The 21,864-nt window shown below is 42.1% G+C and overlaps 1 long non-coding RNA gene across 1 annotated transcript in view; it reads right to left on the reverse strand.

The window, feature by feature from the left end:
* The window catches only part of LOC126960084 (uncharacterized), a 41,445-nt gene extending 19,799 nt beyond the window's left edge, over nucleotides 1-21,646 (reverse strand). Inside the window, exon 1 of the long non-coding RNA XR_007727702.1 lies at nucleotides 21,567-21,646. This is a non-coding gene — a long non-coding RNA (uncharacterized LOC126960084). The remainder of the gene's footprint in view (nucleotides 1-21,566) is intronic.
* Between the last annotated feature and the right edge of the window lie 218 nt (nucleotides 21,647-21,864).

A 21,864-nucleotide genomic window follows, 5' to 3' on the forward strand; every position in this document is an offset into this window, starting at 1 on the left:
CTCTTGAAAGCAAAACTTGAATTTACTGCACACTGAGTACTCCACTGAATCCACATGAATGAAGTGATGTATAGGCATTGTATTAGGTATCATAAGTAATCCAGAGATAATTTAAATTGTACTGGAGGATGTGCACAGGTTATATGCAAATATTATGACATTTTAGAGAAGAGACTTGAACATCTATGAATTTCAGTATCTATGGGAGTCCTGGAACCAATTCCCCATGGATAACCAGGAACACCTGTGGCAGATGTCTTTGCAGATGTAGTTAAATCTTAAGATAAATGCAGTGACTTGTAGTTTTAGAGGAAGAGAAAATACAAAGAGACACAGAGAACACCATATGAAGATGGAGGCAAAAACTGGAGAGACACATCTAAAGACAAGGATTATTGGCAACTACCAGAAGGAGGTAGGTAAGAAAGAGATTCTCAGAACCTCCAGAAAAACACAAACCTGAAAAGACCTTGATGTCAGACTTCTAGCCTCTGGATTGTGAGAGAATAAATTTCTGTTAATTCCACAAAATTTTTGATAATTTATTATGGTAGCCCTAGAAAATGAGTACACAATGATTTTGATTTCTAGTATTTAAAAAATTATTTCTTAGCATTTCCATCTCTTTGCTTGCATTACTCATTTCTTGTGAGTTGTCTATTTTTTTCCATTAGAGCTCTTAATATATTAATTGCAATGATTTAAAAAAATATGTGTTTGATAATTCCAACGCCCATGTCATATATGAGTCTGGTTCTGATGTTTGCTTTGTCTCTTCAAACTGTGTTTCTTCTTGCCTTTTGGACTGGTAATTTTTTGTTGAAAACTCCACATGTTGGATAAAGGAAATGAGGTAAATAGGCCTTTCATGGGAAATTTTATGCTAATTTGGCAAGGAGTTGGATTGTGCTTAATGTTTACTGTAGCTGCAGGTGCCAGACTTTGAATTCCTTTAGCGACCTTGTTTTGTCTCCTCTGTTGGCTTTGGGCTTACCTAAGTACTCCTCCTCAGGAAGAGTCTACACTTTGCTGCTCTTTCAGATGTAATCCATTCTTTGTACAGGAGTCCTTTTGTTCTGTTGGCAAAATGTGGGGAGGGGAAGCATTCTCTAATCTTACAATTAGATCTCTTTCTTTTAATAGAACTGTGTCTCAGTGCTGTTACCTTCACAGGTGTTTCTTAGTTTTCCTAACCTCCCTGACTGAGGTGAGATAGGAGAGCTAGACGGGACTGGAGTGGGAAAAAATGCCCTTGCCCCAAGTGGAATAACACTCTGGTAAAATCCTCTGGCCTTTGTTATGAAGAATGCTGACAATGGTTCCCCTTTTACCTTGTCCTTGCCAAAATAACTAGAGGATTTTTCTTGGCTTTTCATCATGAAAACCTGGTCGAATTCCAGGAAGTAAAACTTAGGAATGTGGCCCTTAGGAGGCTCTCATTCTCCTGCTAGTATATTCAGCACTGAACGATTTGCCAAAATTACCATTTAAGTGTTCTTACCTGTTTATGACTCTAGTGACTTGTCTTGCAAGCAAACAGATATCTGTTGGGACTTGGATTTATTCACCTCTCCAGGTTTCAAGGTGATAATTTGTCCTGAGATCTCAGTTCTCTGGTGGGTCCAAGACAAGTCACTAATTTCAGTTTCTTTCAGCCTTTTCTTATTGTAAAGATGGGAGTGATAATTTCCAAGTTCTTTACACATTAAAGCTGAAACTAAAGGTGATTCCACTTCAAAGTCTTTTTATTCTCACGACAAAATATGTATCTAGTGAGGGCCAAGTAGAGAACTTTTTTGGACATGCAAGGATTCAGATATTTTACCTCTAAGAGCTACTGTCTGAAAATAATATATATGTACTCCAGAAAAATTAAAAAGAATTTCAGACTTCATTTCTCAGAAGATGGAGCAGCATACTTTTTCCTATTTCCTCCACTAAGTACAACAAAAAACGTTGGACATTATATATCAAACAAACATAAGACGACTCTGGAAGCTGGAGAAAAGAAGGTAGATCAGCTAAGGACCTCAAGAATTTTTTTGTCTCATTTATCTCAGTCTTGGAATTGAAGAAGCTGGCAACCCAGTAACATAAATGGAACAGACGAAAAAGGCCCTGACCAAAGCCTGCTCTGTCTAGCCAAAGGACTGGAAAGTCAGCCAAGTGAGAGAGGAAACTTTTAGACAATAACTGCTCTGCCTAAGCCAAACACCACAGGGAAAAAACCTGAGGCCCCACCTCCACCCATGCCAGCAAAGAGCATCATGGGGAGCCCAAATTTTCACCTTTGTTGAGCTATAATGAGGTAACCCAGTACTCTACCACGATGGTGTCAAAGAAGGGTAAGTAGAGAGCAGGACTTTCACCACCATTCTATGGTAATAAGACAACCTTTGTTCCCTGCACCCTACCCATGTGCTAAGGAAGCCATGTGGTGAACAGCAATAAGGCACTCCTATTCTTCCTGGACAGGACAATATCCATGGAAACCTAGCGGGGAGATGCAGTTCCCACTCAGCCCAGCAATAATGAGGCATGCCCTTTCTTGGGTGTCACTGGAAGCCACGTGGGAAATTTGGACTTTACCCCCACTGGGCAGTAATAACATTTGGTGCTCCCCCATCCCATGCCAGAGTGATGTTGGAAGAAGCCAACTAAAATGGAATGTTTAAAAAAGAACCAGAGTCTTATAATATTATAACCAAAATATCCAAATTTTAAGTGAAAATCATCTATACCAAGAGCCAAGACATTTTCAAACTGAATGAAAAAAGACTACCAATAGATGCCAACAAAATGACACAGATACTGTGTCCAGAAAAATGTGTCCGGAATTGGTGGGTTCTTCATCTCACTGACTTCAAGAATGAAGCCGCGGACCCTCGCGGTGAGTATTACAGCTCTTAAAGATGATGTGTCCGAGTTTGTTCCTTCAGACATTCAGATGTGTCTGGAGCTTCTTCCTTCTGGTGGGTTCGTGGTCTCCCTGTGAGGAGTAAAGCTGCAGACCTTCGTGGTGAGTGTTACAGCTCTTACAGGAAGCGCATCTGGAGTTGTTCGTTCTTCCTAGTGGGGGCGTGGTCTCACTAGCTTCAGGAGTGAAGCTGCAGACCTTCCCGCTGAGTGTTACAGTTCTTAAAGATGGTGCGTCCGGAGTTTTGTCCGGAGTTTGCTCCTTCAGACATTCAGATGTGTCTAGAGCTTCTTCCTTCTGGTGGGTTCATGGTCTGGCTGTCAGGAGTGAAACTGCAGACCTTCCCGATGAGTGTCATAGTTCATAGATGCAGTAGGGACCCAAAGAGTGATCCGCAGCAAGATTTATTGCAAAGAACAAAAGCACAACCCCTCCACACTGTGGAGGTGGACCCCGTTGCCGCTGGCAGGCGGGCAGCCTGCTTTTATTCCTTTATCTCGCCTCACCCACATCCTGCTGATTGGTCCATTTTACAGAGAGCTGATTGGTCCATTTTGACAGAGTGCTGATTGGTGCGTTTACAATCCTTGAGCTAGACACACTGTCACAGAGTGCTAGTTAGCTAGATAGAGTTAGCTAGATACAGAGTACCAATTGGTTTATTCACAAACCCTGAGTGAGACACAGAGTGCTGATTGGTATATTTACAAACCCTGAGCTAGACACAGAATGCTGATTGGTGCACATACGATCCTCCGGCTAGATATAAAAGTTCTCCAAGTCCCCATCTAGTTCAGCAGCCCAGCTGGCTTCACCCAGTGGATCCTGCCCCGGGGCTGCGGGCTGCGGGCTGCAGGCGGAGCTGCCCGCCAGTCCCAACCGGCGCCTGCACTCCTCAGCCCTTGGGCTGTTGATGGGACTGGCGCCACGGTGCAGGGGGCGGTGCCAGTTGGGGAGCCTCAGGCTGGGCGGGAGCCCACTGCAGGGGGAGGAGTTCAGACATGGCGGGCTGCAGGTCCCCAGCCCTGCCCCAAGGGGAGGCAGCTGAGGCCCAGTGAGAATTTGAGTCCAGCGCCAGCGGGCCGGCACTGCTGGGGGACCCTGCGCAACCCCTGCAGCTGCTGGCCCAGGTGCTAAGCCCCTCACTGCCCTGGCCTGGCGACGCCAGCTGGCCGCTCCATGTGCGGAGCCCGCCGAGCCTGCGCCGGCACCTGCCAGAACTCGCACTGTTCCGCGAGCGCCCTGCGCAGCCCTGGTTCCCACCGGCGCCTCTCCCTCGGAGCCTCTCCCTCCGCACCTCCCCACAAGCAGAGGGAGGCAGCTTCCGCCTCAGCCAGCCCAGAGAGGAGCTACTCAAGCGCCGCCAGAGTGGACGCTGAGACCAAGGAGGCGCCAAGAGTGAGGGCTGCTAGCACATGGTCACATCTCAATATCAGACTTACCTAAATTTGAAAGGGGCCACTATAAAAGTACTTCAGTGAGCATTAACAAACATGCTTAAAGCAAATGAAAAGATAGAAAGTCTCAGCAAAGAAATAGAACATGTAAAGAAGCCAAATGGATATTTTACAAGTAAAATATATAATAATCAAGATAAAAAGCTCAGTTGGCAGACTCAGTGGCAGAATAGAAGGGACAGGGAAAAATGAAAATATTTCTATCTCCTCTATAAAGTGGGTAATTTCTATAGTTAAGATAGGATGATAGGCCGGGCGTGGTGGCTCACACCTGTAATCCCAGCACTTTGGGAGGCCAAGGCAGGTGGATCACAAGTCCAGGAGATTGAGACCATCCTGGCAAACATGGGGAAACCCCATCTCTACTAAAAATACAAGAACTAGCTGGGCATGGTGGTGTGCGCCTGTAATCCCAGCTATTCGGGAGGCTGAGGCAGGAGAATCACTTGAACCTGGCAGTCGGAGGTTGCAGTGAGCCGAGATCACACCACTGCACTCCAGCCTGGAGACAGAGTGAGAGTCTGTCTCAAAAAAAAAAAAAAAAAAAAAAGGGGGATAGAAGTGACCTTGTCTGAAAAACAGAGAAAACAGACTAAAAATAAAAATGAATAAAACTTTAGGGACCTGTGAGACTCCAACAAAAGATCTAATTTTTGTGTCATTGGCTATCTAAAAAGAGAAAAAAAGAGAGCAGGGCAGGACTGAAAAAGTATTCAAAGAAATAATGGTTGAAATTTTTCCAAATTTGGCAGAAGACATAAATCTACAGCTTCAAATAGCTAAGCAAACTCAAATAGAATAAACATAATGAAATCTACATAAAGAAGAGTTAACATCACTAATACACAATCTCTTCCAGGAAATACAAGAAGAGTTCGCACTTCTCAATTCGTTTTATGAAGCTATTTTTCAATGATACTATAATCAGATAAAGACAATACAAAAAAAGAAAATTAAAGGCCAATATTTATAATAAATATATATGCAGAAATTCTTAACAAATTATTAGCAATACATATAAAAATGACCACATAGGCTAAATTCCAGGGATGCAAGGATGATTCAATATTTAAAAGTCAATCAGTATCATCCATCATTATTATCAAGCTAATGAAGAAAAAAATTACAGTCATATCAATTGATACAGAAAAAGTACTTGATAAAATTCAACATGTCTTCATGATAAAACTTTCAGAAAAGGCTGGGTGCGGTGGCTCATGCCTATAATCCCAGCACTTTGGGAGGCTGAGGCGGGCGGATCATGAGGTCAGCAGATTGAGACCATCCTGGCCAGCTTGGTGAAACCCCATCTCTACTAAAAATACAAAAATTAACTGGGCATGGTGGTGTGCGCCTGTACTCCCAGCTACTCAGGAGGCTGAGGCAGGACAATCGCTTGAACCCGGGAATCGGAAGTTGCAGTGAGCTGAGATAGTGCCACTGCACTCCAGCCTGGTGGCAGAGTGAGACTCCCTCTAAAAAACATCCGGTTAAGGGAACTTAACCGGATAAAGAGCATCTACACAGAACCTACAGCTAATGTTATAAATAATGAATAATGACACAAGACTGGTACATAGATACCATGAAACACTATCCACCAATAAAAATGATGAAACTGCGGATATATACAATTAATTGGGTAAACCTTAGAGAAGTATGCTGACTGTAAAAAAATCAAATTCCCAAAGGTTACATACTGTATAACTCCATGTGTATAACATGCTTAAAATGACAACATTATAGAAATGGAGAACAGATTACTGGTTGCCATGGGTTAAGGTGGGAGAGAAGAGTGTGACCATAAAAGGGTGACATGAAGGATCTTTGTGATGATGAGAAATGTTGTGAATCTTAACTGTGTTAATGTCAATATGCTGGTTTTGATACTGCATTCTAGTTTTGTAACATATTACCATTGGGTTAAACTTGGTAAAAGGTACCTGGGAATCTCTCTGTATTATTTCTTATAACTGCATATACATCTATAATTATCATAAGATCAAACGTTCAATTAAAAAAAATCCAAGAAAATTGCAGACATGGATATAAGAAAAAGTGGACACAACCCAGGAATATGATAAAAATACCAGGATGAAAAAAATGCAGCAGGTATGGAAATAAGTTAGTCCACACTAAAACATGGAGTGGAAAGAGCCCTGGAAAATACATCCAAGAAAAAAATGATGTCCTTCAACCAACAGAGGGTGGAAGACACTGAGTGATCTTAGTACTACAGTGAAAGTATACGGTTTAATTATTATGTATATATATTTCAAATATGCTGCTCTATTTCTATTCCTCCGAGGTTTTGATAATTACTTTCTCCTTTGAGCAGAACATGTTTAGTGATTTAGTACTAGTGTTTTCTCTGCTGGTCCAATTACATACTTCATGGCTTGCAGTGAATAGTATATACATAATCATGTGTTGTTAAAGCTAGCTATTGGCTTTCAGTTTGGAATCAACTTATAAGCAAAGCATGCAGCCTTAGTATGCTTTTAACATTAATATAAATGTTATAAACCTTGACATTGACCATATAAAGTTAATGACATGTTGGAATGAGGGGCAGATGGGAGGCAGAAGGTAGAAGACTATGAGGAGATGTTAAGTCAAATGTAGGGGCACTAATTTCCTTTTCCTAACATATTGTCTAAAGTTAAGGGGTCAAGACCTTGTGTAAAGTCAATGGTTTCAGGACTAAAAATTCATAATTTAGACATGTGAATGTAACTCACAGAATTTTAAAAAGTGGCTGGCAGAAACATAAAAGAGTATGAGAGGTGGTATAAATGAATTAATTCCTCATTTTTCAAAGTATGAAGTTAGTACCTAATGCTTCAAGTTATCAAATTAGAAGAATAAGGTATGCATACATTTTAATATTAAGGAGTAAGTCAGTAAGAGCTACACTAAAGAAGCATTTATGTATGGTTACTTCTGAGTAGTGGGACTCTTGGTTGCAGAGAGGGAAAGAAGACTTATTTTTCATTTGGACCATTTAGTACACCCAGCTACTATATGCTACTATATGAATAATTTCTTTTTTTTCCACTTATAATTATTGTTATTAAAATACAAGTGAAAACATTTCCATAAAGATTTCCAAGATCTTGAAAAAAATTTATGTATAAGGGCCCAAAGTCAAAGTATTCGACAGGTAGATTTTTGGAAGAAAGTTTATCAAAAGTTCATAGTTATTTTAGCCCTCAAACAATGGCAGTAGGATGGATATTCTGACTTCAGAGTTAACCTGAGGATTTGAAAATTCTTTCCTTCTTCACCATGAAATACATCAGTATATGGAGAAGCTAATCAGATATTCATGTAGACCTCCAAATAAATCAATCCTTTGAAGATTCATACTTTAAAGCCAAAAAATCAAAATGAATTTGCTGCTAAAAATTGAGACAGGTAACAGGAAGATCTCTGTCAAGGCTCATTCCTAATTCCAGAGAAAGGAAAGGCCTGTCTTCTCTAGTGTGGTCAGCTTTAGAAGGCTAAAGTATTGCATAAGCATCATTGCATGAAGGGGAGAATCTATATACAGTCAACGTTCCAGCAGGCCCCAGGGAATGAGAGAGATGGTGAAGACTCTACCAAGTGGGCGTAAGTGATTGGTCCTAACCTGCTCAAGCAGATAAGTGACTCCTTCTCTCTGGGGCAGGCTGAATAAAATGATAGTAAAAAGGACAATCACTTTCTCCCAAGTTCTTTCAAGAGGAAAGACATTCCTGTTTTAAAAGCCTAGGCAGGAATCTAGGGAAAGAGATTGGTTCTCTCTTTGTATGCTGTGTCTTAAAGCTCACCCGGGCCGTTGTCCATAATCACTGTACATAAATCAGCCAAATTAATTGGCCAAAAACATTCATTTCTTTCCCCAGAAAAAAAAATCTTAATAAAGAAGAGCTGAATATTTTTTAAAAAACGAGAATAGCTCAGCTAGAATTGGAATTTAATATGCCATTTTTAAAAATCTTAGGCTTGAATCAACCAAACTTGAGTCAGTTAAAAAGAAGATACTCCCCCAACCTTTTTATTTTTGAGGTGGCTTTGACACCACCACCAAGAAAGAGATATAAATGTTTATTTTTATATTTTAATCTAGTAAAGGAAATGTAATTAGATAATAGTTATGTACTTAACACCACTAGATTTGGAAGGTCAACTCCCAAAATGCGTAATTCAAGACCATTACCTAAATGGAGAAGTGATGAAAAAAAGATATCTATTGGGTTGTGTATAATATTAAAGCCTTTTATATACTTTGAAATATTAATTACTTGGGTTGATATGATAAATATAAAATATGTTAACATTTAGGACGGGAAAACATTAATTTTCAAATAGGAATGGTAAATAAGTTTGTCTTACATGTCAACTTCAATCAAGTGTTAGCGTACTGGAACAGCGTGTTGAGAAGGATTCTGAGGCCACATCTGGGATTAATTACTTATGCCTACCAAGGCTGGGAATGGATAGCATAAATGTCATGTTATTTATCATCTATGCTTTGTGAGAACCACATGACATGATTGCATAAACTGTTTTCTGACATTAGATTCCAGATCAGTTTCTCATTTGTAAGATGAGAGTTAGACTAGATAAGGGTTTTCAAAGTGTGGTATGAGGGGCTTCAGTGTGATGAGAGGGATTGGGGAAGCCCAGGGAGCAGGTTCTTGGCTTCCTATTCCTTCTGCAGCCAGAGAAGTTTCACTTTGTATGTTTTACCAACTGGCGTCCTTATCAGCTTTTGGTTGAATGAGTTTTTAGCTAAAAAGAGTTTGTAAGAAGTTGTTCTTTAAGATTCTATTATTCTGTGGTCTCCTTTATTCACCCTGCCCTCCTGCAAGGTACTGGCTAAGCAGAAAAAGTTCTCAGAGGTGCAGCATTTAAGTTGGACCTTGAAGTATGAGTAGGAGTTCTCTGTGAGTGGTGTGTGTGTGTGTGTGTGTGGTTAATGCCGTGTATTAGTATTTCTAAATGACTTATAAACAAGAAACCAATCAAGATAAATTCAGAGAGACTTGTTACTGGCTGCCCATCCACTGAGGATGGCCCTCAATGCATCACCACAGTTTGGTGGATTTGCAAAAGCCTACAGTTATTCTTAGAGAAAGACTGTTCTAACATCAGATTTATAAGCCAAAGTCCAAGTTTATTCACTTGCAGAGAATATTATACCTACCAATTTCTGGATTATTTAAAACTCTTTCCCAAATCCATGAAGCTAAATTGGTAATCAGAAGACTATTTGGTGAGTATAGAATGGATGCTTTTGATAAAGCATTAGAAGGTCATTGGAAGTTAGGTGAATCTCCCTGGACCAGGAGAGCATACACCTCTCTCATCTGCCAGGCACTGTCTCTCTGCCCTGACCAGTCCTGGCTAAACCATCACAATTTATCAGCTTGGACTCTCCTTCTAGATGCACAGAGCCTGTCTACTTTAGTGTCATCCTGTTTTTGGCAGTTGCCTAGATTTCAGCTTTCCTTAGGTGCATCTGAGGCCTGAGGAACCTCCCTGTTTCTCTGATTACTTTTGAGTGTTTCCAGAGCCCCTGCAGCTGGATCCTAGGCTTGGGTGGGGCTGCTGCTATCCATCCTGTGCTGATTTCACGCAGTCCCCTCTGAGAAGGTGGCTTCATCTCTGTGTTAAACAGGCACCTTTTTGTGTCTCTATATTTGACTCTCAATCTTTTATGTTGCCCTCTTCTCCTTTTCCTGTAAAAAATCAAAAGTCTGCTGTGATCAGCCAACATGTTCGCTTTCTTCTTTCAGAAACCCACACACACTTGGGCCCCATCTTCGGTTCCAGCTGAGCCGAGATTGAATATGACGGTGGCTGGAGGGCACCGCTGCCCTGATTGTTCTTGGAATTCCTGAACACTCGTCTCTCTCCCAGGAATGGAAAACCTACTCTAATCCGAGAGGTTAAGCCCATTTAAAATCAGAGATGCAAACTCTGCCTTATAAATTTTGATGGGTCTTCCTTCTTGTGGAACTTTGTGTGCCATAGTTATAAGGTATAATTATACAAGTCTGGAGTTCAGGGTGAAAACATTGACTACAATTTAAAAGGGAATTAGAGGTGGCCTGTGTTTGGCAAAACTTTCCCCTGACTGGGAGACAGCAGATCTGGATGTCCACTCTGAATAAGGACTACTTCCATTTGGAATCATACTCGGCCCCCAGTTCCTGTGGGATGTTGACACGTGCATTCACTGAACATTAATGTATTAAATATTCACGGTATTTCAGGTATTGTGCTGGTGCTATGGATACACAGATGAACAAGATGGGATTTCTGCTCTCCTGTTGTTCAAAGTCTAATGAAGAAGGTAATTAGAATAGAATAATAATAACAATTATAATCAGCACATTGAACTAACATACACCACGGGATGTAATCAGAAAACAACTCTCTTCCTTCCCTCCAACGCCTATTTATACCTACAGTGTAGGGCTAGATGAATCTAGGAAACAAATCTTGAATGAAATACAGGAAAACTCATGTCTTTTGTGATCATGAAAAGACCTTCCAAGACCTTCCATATGTCAGTGTGACATCAGCGTATACCTTGATTAGTCATTCCCTACCTGATTCTCCCTTGATGTGTGTGAATGCGTCTTGGTTCTAACTGGCCACTTATAGCTCCTTTCTCAGCCCTTAGGCATTTCCAACTTATTTTCCTGAGGTCTTTGTTGACAGTGACATTCATGGGTCCTCTTGCTGGCTCCTTCTTGCATTTGGCCTAGATGTGGCCAACAGGAAACACTCAGGCCTTTTTTTTAAATGCCAATAAACCCTTGGGACCCAGGTCAATGAGGTGCTGCATCCCCTCTCCACTAGCAGAGGGGAAGAGTCTGTGTTTTTAGTATTTCCCGGGTCTGAGTCAGACACCAGGCCCATCCAAGCAGTCCTTATGAAGCCCTTTTCCCCAGCTGGAGGTGCCCCTCACCCTTACCCTTAGGAGGGTAGACCAAAAGCACACCCACAGCCTCTTAAAACAAACCTTTTTCCCCAAGGAATGGTGTACTTCTGATCCTTTTCTTCCCTCGGGATGAGTGAGGGCCAGGAGTTGCAAAGTGTCCATTTATACCTTCTTGGCCAGTCCTTCTTGGTGGCCTCCACGTTCACTTTGGCATGTGGAAATAGTTGTTCTTTTAATATTCTAGCATACAACAGTAGCAAAACAAAAAAAAATATTGGTCATCCTTACAGGATGCTTTTATATGACCCAAGCACTGTGGTAAGAACATCATAAGAATTACGTCAGTACAGCCTTACAGACAGGTACCAATATGATCTCGCTGCAGTTAGGGAAAAGAAGGTGTACAGAGGTTAAGTAATTTGCCAAAGGCCACGCAGTCAGTAAGTGATGAAGCCAGACCAGGGTGCAGAGAAATCACATAAAAGCTTCTCCCCTCATGGGCGGGAAATGCTTGTTCTTTCCCCTCACTTCCCCAATCCTCTCTGTCCTTCAAGGCCTCCTCCAAGTACATCCTTTTTAGAAACTTCCCTGATGACTCTGACCACTGCTGCATTTTCTCTTCTGAACTTCTGTCTCTACTTGTCATGGACAGTTTGCTAATTGCTTTATGCGGTTTAGTCGGCCTCCTGACTTAGAATCAAATTTAAGTAAGAATACAGTAGTCCCCCCTCAGCCAGGGTTTCATTTTCTGTGGTTTTAGTTACCTGCCATCAACTGCAGTCTGAAAATATTGAATGGAAAATTCCAGAAATAAACAATTCTGGAGTTTAAAATGGCACATCATTCTGAGTAGGCTGATGAGATATCAAGCCTTCCTACGGGGAAGTGAATCCTTCCTTTGTCCAGTGCTATTTACGCTCCCTGCCTGTTAGACACTTAGTCATCTCGGTGATCAGATCGACGGCTGCAGTATAGCAGTGTTTGTGTTCAGATCACCCTTGTTTTACTTAATAATGGCTCCAAAGTGCAAGAGTAGGAATGGTGCCAGCTTGAATATGCCAACAAGTGCTTCCTTTAAGTGAAGAGGTGAAAGTTCTCTACTTAAGGAAATAAAAAAAGTCATATGCTGAAGTTGCTAAGATCTATGCTAAGAATGAATCTTCTATTTGTGAAATTTTGAAGAAGAAAATAGAAGTTCACGCATAGTATATATAGGGTTTGGTAGTATCTAGGGTTTCCAGCATCCACTGGGGGTCTTGGAATGTATCTGCTGTGGATAAGGGGGACCATTGTACAGACATCTCCTGAAGAACAAGTGACAGCTCAGCCCCCATGACATCTGAATCCAAACAGACCAAACCGATGCCACAGACCCAGTGAGGCATTGTTCTGGCTCAAATGCATATATAAGTTTACATCACCAGGCAGAACACTTAGCAAGGCCTCTAAAATGTCTGTTCCAATTTGTGTGGCTTTATTTTTTTTTTTAGTATTTTTATTATTTAAATTTATAGATACCATGTATGATTTATCATGTATATAATATGCAGTATATGTGTGTGTGTATATATATATGCACACACATCTTGGAGAATATATAGTACATATATAAAGTATATATACACACTGATATATACACATTGTGGAATAGTTACATATAGCTGATTAGCAAATGCATTACCTCACATAGTTATTTTGTGGCAAGAGCACGTAACATCCTCTCTCTTTACATTTTTCAAGAATAAAATATATGTGTATTAACTACAGTCACCTTGCTGTACAATAAATCCCTTGAAATATATTCCTCCTATCTAACTGTAATTATGTATCTTTTGACCAACAAGTCCCCATTTCTCCCTCTACAATGACTTTACAATTTTCCTCAAAAAAAAAAAAAGAAGAAAAAAAAAACCTCATGGTTTTCTTGGAAGAGAGAAATGGTTTGCCTCAAAAAGGCAGTCAAATCTCCAAATCTGCTAAGGCAGACAATTGCCTGGAGACGGGAAATGAAGTCCTCTTGCCTGGACCTCTGTTCACATCAAGGACCTCCTGTGATGCTGGTACAAATCCTTTCATACAAGCCAAGAGCACCTTGGGAAGGGATGAGGCCCAGAGATCTGTGCCAAGACTGGGTAATTTATAAAGAAAAAGAGGTTTAATAGACTTACAGTTCCACATGGTTGGGGAAGCCTCATAATCATGGCAGGAGGCAGAAAGCAAAAGGCAAAAGGCACGTCCTTACATGGTGGCAGACAAGAGAGAATGAGAGCCAAGTGAAAGCAGAAAACCCCTTATAAAACCATCAGATCTCGTGAAACTTATTCACTGCTATGAGAACAGTAGGGGGGAAACCACTCCTGTGATTCAATTATCTTCCACCAGGTCCCTCCCACAATGCATGGGAATTATGGGAGCTACAATTCAAGAAGAGATTTGAATGGGGACACAGCCAAACCATATCTATCACCTGGTGTCTGCAGAACTAACTTCTTGCTGAAATCTTTCAGATCCCTTCTTTCACTCTCTACAAACTGCTGCCTCTTCTTCCTGCTGCCCCCTCACTCTCAGCGGGAAACAAAGCCATCAAAAGACACCTTCTTCCCATGCAACCCACTGCCTCCACCTCTCCCACCTCTGTTCCTGATACAACAGAGGAATGTCTCTCCTCTTGCCTTGGGCCGATGCCACCACCTGCAAACTGAATTCCATCCCCTCCTCCCTTCTCTCAGACCTGATGCCAACGATGATCCCCTTCCCTCTCATCTAATCAAACTGCTCCTGCAAATACATTCTCCCACTGGCTTATGAAAACAACTGTTTTGTTTGTTTGTTCATTTTTTTGGCATTAGAAATAAAAAACAAGCCAAAGCAACAACATAATCAGAAACAAACACACTCAACAATCTCTCCTCAACCCCACATCCTTGCAGCACCACACTCTATCTTCCCTCCCCATAGAGCCCACTCCAATCTTGCTCCTGCCCTCGTTAACCACTTCCCCTGAGGAGCTCAGCCACAGCACCTTCAGGCCACTAAACCCGATGATGTCCAGACCCCAAATTCCTTGCCTTCTCAGCTCCGTTCACTCACCACATGCTTCCTGTCAACACACTTCTTTGGACTGTTCTGACCCCACATTCTCATGGTTGTCCTCTCGCTGCTGCTCCTTCTCTCCCTCCTTTGTAGTTAGATCCTTCTTTACCCAGCCAGATGATGTTTCTCTGGGCTTGGTTTTGGGCCCATCTCTTTTCTTCCACTGTCTTCTTTCCCTACATGGTTTCATCCACAGCCAATACTTCAGTTACCACTTATTCAGTCCCAGATTGATGTCTTCATTTCAGAATCCTGTTGTCCAACTCTCTCTTGACATATTCATTTGGATGCTTCAAGGTCATTGTGGATTCAGTAAGTCCTAGAAGAGACTGAAATTCATTAACCCTCCCCTCCCAATCCAAACAAATGGGTTTTCTTCCAGAGTTCTCCATCCCAGTTAACACATCACTATTCATTGGTGCAACCCAAATGATCCAGTAGTTTTCTGTCTTAGTCAATTTGGGCTGATATAACAAATTACCACAGACTAGGTAGCGTTTAAACAACAAAAATTTGTTTCTCATAGTTCTTGAGGCTGGGAAGTCCAAGATCAGGGTGCTGGCAGGTCTGGTGTTTTGTGAGGGCCTGCTTACTGGTTCATAGACAAGTTTCTTCTTGCTATGTTCTTATGTGGTGGACGGGGCAAAGCAGTACACTAGGGCCTCTTTTATAAGGGCACCGGTCTTATTCCAGAGGGATGCATCCTCATGACCTAATGACCCCCACAAAGACCCCTTTTTTTTTTTTTTTTTTTTTGAGACAGAGTCTCACTCTATCGCCCAGGCTGGAGTACAGTGGCACAATCACAGCTCATGGCAACCTCCATCTTTCAGACTCAAGCGATCCTCCCACCTTAGTCTCTTGAGTAGCTGGGGCTACAGGCATGCATTATCCCACCAGGCTAATTTTTATTTATTTATTTTTGGTAGAGACAGGGTTTTATCATGTTGCCCAGGCTGGCCTCAAACTCCTGGGCTCAAACGATCCACCCATTTTGGCCTCCCAAAGTGCTGGAATTACAGGCATGTGCCACCATACTGTGCTGGCCCCACCTCTTAATACCATCATCCTAGGGGTTAGGATTTTCATGTATGAATTTGGGGAGACATAAATATACAGTCTCTAACATTATCCTTGACAACTCTTTCACCATTACTCCCCATGGCCAATCCTGCAACAAGTATGAGGATTTTACTCTTAATGTCTCTCCATTTCTGCAATTCTTTTCATTTATTTCCCACTGCTCCCACCACCCACCATGCCGCAGTCACCTCTTTCCTGGTCTTCCCCAATAGCTTGCTACTTGCATCTTCTTACACACCCCTGCCTTGCCCCTGCTGATTTCCATAGTGCAGCCAGAGCGTTTTGTAAATAGACATCTGGTCATGTCATTACTCTTATCTGTGCTCCCCACCCTGCCCAACACTCAGACTAACTTGCTGTTGTTCTTATAATAAAGGCTGACCATCTTCATAGGGCTCAAGGGGTCCTGCATGGTTGGTTTGCCTTCCCAGTCTCATTTTATACCAAGATCCTCCTCACTGTCTGTGCAGCAGCTAATTTGCCTTCTCTCAGTTCCTTGGACATATGATGTTCTTTCTCTCTATAGCACTTCTATCCTCTCAACCTGGAACATTCTTTTTTTTTTTTTTTTTTTTTTTTTTTGAGACAGAGTTTCGCTCTTTTTGCCTAGGCTGGAGTGCAATGGCGCGATCTCGGCTCACCGCAACCTCCGCCTCCCAGGTTCAAGCGATTCTCCTGCCTCAGCCTCCCGAGTAGCTGGGATTACAGGCATGTGCCACCACCCCGGCTAATTTTGTATTTTTAGTAGAGATGGGGTTTCTCCATGTTGGTCAGGCTGGTCTTGAACTCCCGACCTCAGGTGATCCACCTGCCTCGGCCTCCCAAACTGCTGGGATTACAAGCGTGAGCCACCACGCCCGGCAATAGCTGTTATATTAGTTTGACTAATATATGTTGAGCCCCTATTACGTACCCTGTAAATTATTACTGCCATTGGATATACTAAGAAAGATGGGGTGGATCCAAGATTTTCAGGCATTAAACATCTAGAATTTTGGGAGCCTCTTTAAGAAAAATAATAACAGATTATGGATATGAAATGCCTGTAGCCCCCTTGAGAGAGTCTCTGCTATTCAGGGCCCTGACGCTTAAGCTCATTAGCTTTATGACGCATATGCTTCTGCACAGAAATAAACCATTTTTGCAAGAGTAACTCTTGGCTGAGTTGGGCTGGGTTCAGCTGCTGAGAAAAGAGGGTTTGGCTTTAGAGCCAGAAAAGGTCTGGAGAAAGCAGAATCAGGGGACAAAATGCAGATCGGTTATTTCAAAGTTACTTTCCTTTTCAGGTGAAAACAGAGAGGACTTTTAAATTAAACTGACACTCAGGTTGACTGGGATCTCCTGGGGTTTTTTTTTGTTTTGTTTTGTTTTTCTGTTTTTGAAAGCTGACCCATTTCAAAGTTCAGTTTAATTATGTGGCACTTAGCACAAGTGACTCCATTCTCCTTGGGTCTGATGCTGGGGCCTCAGGCAGGTGGTTAATCCAAACTAATGGCCTCCCATAAAATTTGTTGAACACAGGTGTTTTTATGAGAGGCACACAAAAGAGACACAGAGAGAAGATGAGAAGACTGAGGCAGAGATTGGAATGATGCAACCAGGAGCCAAGGAATGCCTGGACCCTTGGGAAGCAGAAGAGGCAGGGTCCAGATTCCCTCCTAGGGCTTTCAGAAGGAGCTTGGCCCTGCCACACTTTGATTTTGAATACCTCACCTCCAGAATTGCAAGAAAACCAATTTCTGTTGCTTTAAGCTACCAAATTGTGACAATTTGTTATGGTAGCCCTAAGAAACAAATACAGAAAGTATTGAAATCGGAGAGTTCCCTGATCCCCCTTGCAGGACGTGAGACAGGGGTGTAGCTCACCTCGTTGGTTGCTGCTGCTGCTCAAACCTCTCAGAAGAGGGAGAGCGCAAAGATGGGACGGTGCAGGAGCCGGGGTGAGGGCTTTGGGCTCCGGCCCCACAGTAGTGTCTAAGGATGGATGTCTGCTGCTCCAGTATTATAATGCTCTTTTAGCTTTGCCGTCTGCAGATTGCTCAATGGACTGTCTTCCTTTTTGCAAGGGCAGTGGGTCAGCGTAACAGCTTTCTGTATTCTGAGCTCTTTCCTAGCATCCTGGAAGACTCAGTTCACACAGGGGCCTGAAGGATGAATGTGGAGGTTTCTATTGAGTGATGGAAGTGACTCTCAGTGGGATGGATGAAGAGCCGGAAGGAAGGGTAGAGTGGGAAGAGGATCTTCCCCTGGAGCCTGGCTGTCCAGTGGCTGAACCCCTCTCCAGCTGCCCCCAGCCAAACTCCTCTTGGCGTTCAGATGTTCCTCCTCCTCTCTCTCTGCCGCGTTCTTCCGTTCTGTTCGTCTGTTTTTCTCCTCGTCTTCTCACCTGCCTGTCTGCTTCTGGAGCCTGGGGTTTGGAGTTTATATGGGTACAGGATGGGGGGCATGGTGGGCCAAAAGGCAACTTCTTAGGTGCGAAAACGGAAATGTCTATTCCCACTTAGGCCCATGGGTCTCCAGGCTTGAGCGTGGGGCCTTTGCTAGGGAACCGCCCTCTTCTACCCGGTATTTCCCTCTCCTGTCCGAATCAGGGTCTCAAACTCCAACTTACACATAATATTTTCGACTCCCTTTTTGGGTCATTATTTTTGCCAGCTTACAGAGTGAATGTGTGTGTGTATTAACTCATACAAAGAATAACAACATATACTTCATGATTTTCCTTTGCATGAATCTCTACTCAGAGTTCTTTTCTCAGCATTCCTGAATCTGAGGGAGAGACATACAGCATGCTGAGTAGAAAGCACACATTCCCAGAAACTGGGTGTTTGCTGAAATCTCTACAACAAATATGCTGCTATTCAGGAAACACACGAATCCATATTAATAATTACTATTTGGTGACTGATAAATTTAATTCTTTTCATGTAGTGTACCTGGCAATTACTTATATAAACAGTAGTTTAATCATTATCTGATGTGTCTTGGGGAGGTTTTGGTTTAGCTGGACCAGGGATTATAGCTCTTATGATGTGAGATTGGAAGATACAAGCTGCTTTTTCGGGGAATGTGTCTATCAAAGTCGGGATGTAAGATGGCAAACCCCTTCCTTTGCCTGTCACCATCCACGTGGAAAGAGTAGTGATAAATCATTGTAATAACAGTGGCAGTGGACTGTCAGCTTGGTGAGGGAATCCAGATGAATTTCCCTTTTCAAGCCATCAGTTTTAAGCAAATGAGAGTCCTAAAGCAAAGAGTAAAAATAACTGCTGTAAACCAAGAGAATGACTAGATACAGGAGATATCAACTGACAGAATTTCCTTTTTTCTGCTTGCTCTTCAAGGATGACTGGACACTGTAAAACCTCATTAAATCAAAGGTTTTACATCTGCGATTTCTTTTCAGTTCCAACAAGGGCTACGCTTGAAGCTTCTGATTTACCTCTGCATCCCCAGTGCCTGGCACGTGGTGGTAATAACGATAATGACAACAATCATAAACATTTGTGGCCCATTTACCTTTTAGTCTGGCTGTATTCTAAGTGCATTGCATATAATTTATCCTTAGAACACCCTAAGAGGCAGGTGATCTTCTTATTTCCATTTGCACATTGAAGAAACAGGTGCAGAGGGGTAAAGTCGGTTGCCCAAACCACACTGTTAACGTGAGTGAAGGTGGCATTTGAACCCAGGTGGTCAAGCTCCAGAGCGCTTGACCTTTCTAGCTTAAGAAAGATCAGAAATACTCAGTGAATAACAACAATGAACTCACTCTTACTGAGCACTTACAACATGTCTGGCACTGTTCTGTCTTTTGCATGTGTCTACACATTTAATATCTATAAGTACTTATTTATAGGTACTCTTTTATATCTGATTTACATATAAGAAAACTGAGGCACAGGGCAGTTTAGAAAATTGTTCAGACTTTATATTAATAGCTATTATGTGGCAGTAGCAGGTTTCCAAGCCAGAATAGCTCACCTAGTCTCTATGCTCCTAATTACTAAGCACCACCACCTCTCCTGTGAACACATTATGAAATGCATCTTCATCATAGCTGTGGGGGAAAGAGCCCTCCTGAAAATAACAATTGCAGTATCGTAAAGGCAGTTCAGAGGCAACCAGAAAGTTTTTAGAAATGCAGACTCTTGGGCCCATTCAAGACTCATTGAGTCAGAATCTGCATTTTAACAAGTTCTCCAGCTGTTTTAGTTCAAACTGAAAGCTGAAAAGTGCTTCTTTAGACCAGAGATCTCCAATTTTGGCGCGTATTAGAATCATGTGAGGAGCAGAGACGTTAATTTACTTGGCCTGGGGGTGTTGCCTGAAGACTGGGAGTTTAAAAGCCCTCCCAGGTGATGTTAATGCACAGCCAAGGTTGAGAACAACAGGTATAGAGACCACAGTTTTGGAGTCCTTTGTCCCTGTAATTATTCAACAAATAACACTCTTCAATATAGCGCTCTTCAATAATACAGGCAGTGCTGTGAGTACTACGACTAGGTAACAGCAACCAGATACAGTCCCTGAACTTGGGGAGTGAGCTGGGCAAGTTGCTTATCCTCTCTGAGCCTCAGTTTCCTTATCTGTGAAATGCAACATACAGCTTTCTGCTGCATGATGACGTTTCTGTCAGTGACGGGCCGCGTATGTGAGAGTGGTCCCATGAGATCATAGCGGAGCTGAAACATTCCCATCCTCTAGTGATGCAGCCAAAGTGTTTGTAGTGATGCTGGTGTAAACAAACCTACTATACTGCCAGTTGTGTGAAAGCATAGCACGTACAATTATGTACAGTTCATAATACTTGATAATGATGATAAACTGTGTTACTGGTTTATGTACACAATTTTTAATAGTTATTTTAGAGTATATGCCTTCCACTTATTAAAATATTAACTGTAAAACGGCCTCAGGCAGGTCCTGCAGGAGGTATTCAGAGGAAGGCATTGTTATCATGATGACATCTCCATGTGTGTTACTTTTCCTGAAGACCTTCCAGTGGAACCAGATGCGGTGATGGAAGACAGTGATACTGATCCTGAGCCCTTGTTGGCCTAGGCTAATGCGTGTGTTTGTGTCTTAGGTTTTCACAAAAATTTCAAAAAGTAAAAAACAAAACAAAAATTCTTAAAAAGAGAAAAAAACTTAATAGGGATATAAAGTAAGAAAATATTTTTGTACAGCTCCGCAATGTATTTTTTTTTTTTTTTTTTTTTTTTGAGATGGAGTTTTGCTCTTGACGCCCAGGCTGGAGTGCAGTGGTGCAATCTCGGCTCACTGCAACCTCTGCCTCCCAGGTTCAAGTGATGCTCCTGCCTCAGCCTCCCCAGTAGGTGGGATTATAGGCATGTGCCACCAAGCCCGGCTAATTTTGTATTTTTAGTAGAGATGGGGTTTCGCCATGATGACCAGGCTGGTCTCGAACTCTTGACCTCGGGTGATCCGCCCACTTTGGCCTCCCAAAGTGCTGGGATTTCAGGAGTGTGCCACCATGCCCAGCTGTGTTTGTGTTTTAAGTTGTATTGTGATAAGAGTTGAAAAGTTGTAAAACATTTAAAAGTTTACAACGTAAAAAAGTTATTGTAAGCTAAGATTAATTTATTATTGAAGAAAAATGTTTTAAAAATTTTAGTGTAGCCTAAGTGTATGATGTTTAGTCTACAGTAGTATACAGCAGTGTTCTAGGTCTTCACACTCAGTCACTGCTAGTCACTCACTGACTCACCCAGAGCAACTCCCAGTCCTGCAAGCTCTATTCATGGTAACTGCCTTATACAGGTGTGCCCTTTTTAAATTTTTTATACTGTTACTGTACCTTTTCTGTTTCAATATATTTATTTGCACAAAAATACCACTGTGTTACAATTGCCTATAGTATTCACTACAGTAACATGCCATACAGTTTTGTAGCCCAGGAGCAATAGGCTATAACATATAGCCTAGGTGTGTTGAAGGCAATGCCATCTAGGCTTGTGTAAGTATACTCCATGATGTTTGAAAGATGACAAAATCACCTAATGACACATTGCACAGAATGTATCGCTGTCATTAAATGACACATAACTGTACTAACCATAGTTCAGAGGACCGTCTGTCCACATCACTTTCAGGATGAATTTCTTGCCCACACATCCTGCGGAGTAGGTAGCTGACTTCCAAATGCCACCTTCAGCAAGGCCACAGCCGATTGGATGAGGGGTGGACACCTGACTAAGCCCACAGCTGATTGGATGAGGGGTGGACACTTGACTAAGGCCACAGCTGATTGGATGAGGGGTGGACACCTGACTAAGGCCACAGCTGATTGGATGAGGGGTGGACACTTGACTAAGAAGTAGTCAATCCGTGGACTACATTGCTATAACTTGTGT

The sequence above is a fragment of the Macaca thibetana genome, chromosome 7 (genome assembly GCF_024542745.1).
Source record: "Macaca thibetana thibetana isolate TM-01 chromosome 7, ASM2454274v1, whole genome shotgun sequence".
NCBI lineage: Eukaryota > Metazoa > Chordata > Mammalia > Primates > Cercopithecidae > Macaca > Macaca thibetana.